Below are 1,687 nucleotides of genomic sequence, written 5' to 3'. Positions count from 1 at the left end.
TTTTGTGTGCGTTCGTAGTGAAATCGAATACTGTAGTTTCATTTGAACCTATATATACATCAAGAAGGTAACAACAAAAAAGGTATGTACATCGAATTTTACACTATATTTTTAACATACCTATCTGCAGAATCTGCAACAAAATTACTGGATTGTGGATAAGTTTTGGCATAACTCATACGTATATTTTTATTTGCTGTTGTTCAGTAAGGTATTATTTTAATTCCTCTATTAGGGTTTTACTTAAGTCGGTCTGGTAATTACTACATTTAAAAATAAATATTCAGGACTGTGCATGCGCTTCTACTAGCGGCGTGTGCGCGCGCTTCCACTAGCGGAGTTTAAATGCCTGACTGGCCACAACTGGGTACTTTGGCCACGACGACCTTACTCATGACTGGCACAAACTGGGCACTTCGGCACTTAAAGGTTAAATAAATTTGTAGCGCACATAGCCACCACCTACGGCTTCCCTTAAATGCTTCTTCTTTGGCCGTTGATGATCCTGGCGTCTTCTTAATGAGGTTGGCGAAAATCACTTTCCACTTCTCACAAATGATGTTCTCGTTAATAGTGTCGCCTTGCAATTGCTTTTCGTTTAGCCATATGAGGAGCCACCTTTCAACATCGACAAGAATATGTAACCATTGTGTAGATATTCTTGTCACTCCCTTTGAAGCATCTATTTCCTTAATCTTGTTCTTGAGGCTAGTGCGAATCGTTGATGTAGACCAATTGTATGTGCGTGCTAGATCAGCCATGCTCACACCTTGTTCTCGCTTTTCAGTGATTTTACATTTCATTTCTAAGGTTATTTTTATTTTCTTATGGCTGTCTTTTTGCGGCTTTTTCTTCGGGGACATTTTTACAAGGGTTATTAAACTTTGCACAAAAAAAATCACAAATAATATGTCTGAACACAAGTTTGGAAAAATGTGCGATCACAAGCGACACTAAAATGCTAGCGGAAGCAGTTCTAAACACAGACTGATGTAGCAAACACACAATCTGGGACTTCCCCTCTCGTCACTCATTATGCAAGTCATTTTTTTACAACTTGTTTTGCTCGTTAAGCGAGGTTCCACTGTATCAACACTGTAGCATCTGGTAGTAGGATGAGACATGAATGATGATGAATTGGAAGGGATTTGGAAAGAAGTTATCATGGCATAATTGGGGTACAAACCCAGCATTGCCTGGAGTGAGTGAGTAAGTCTACAGAGATCCTCAGTCAAGATTGGTTTGTATGCCAGGAGTTAGTTCTGAGATCTGTAGCTAGCAGGTAAGCTAATGCATACAGCTAGTAACAATTATGTATGTTAACCGAGAGTATGACTTGATTCTTAATACAGTATTTCATGTAAAGGGTTAATAGCCAAGCCCTTTATTATGAATCCATTGTGTTATGCAATGCTAAATACATGTGAATGTATTTCACATTGTCACAGAGTATTTTAACTTGTTGTTTGAAATGTAATTGGGCAGTATACCTATCCTGATATTCTTTGGACTGAGATTAAAGCATTAGTATTTTCTTGATGACAGATAAATCTTCCTATGATGGGTACTGTTTTCTGGGATGTGAAGCCTTGTAGGTTGGTAGATATTTACCAACATTTTGGAGGAACATAATGCCTCCATCTTTGGGGCTGAAGAGTCAGTTTAACTCTTTGACTGGCGCGAAGGG

The sequence above is a fragment of the Cryptotermes secundus genome, unplaced genomic scaffold, assembly GCF_002891405.2.
Source record: "Cryptotermes secundus unplaced genomic scaffold, Csec_1.0 scaffold352, whole genome shotgun sequence".
NCBI classification, from domain to species: Eukaryota; Metazoa; Arthropoda; class Insecta; order Blattodea; family Kalotermitidae; genus Cryptotermes; species Cryptotermes secundus.
The sequence above is the reverse complement of the archived record's forward strand: the minus strand, read 5'-3'. Positions refer to the sequence as shown.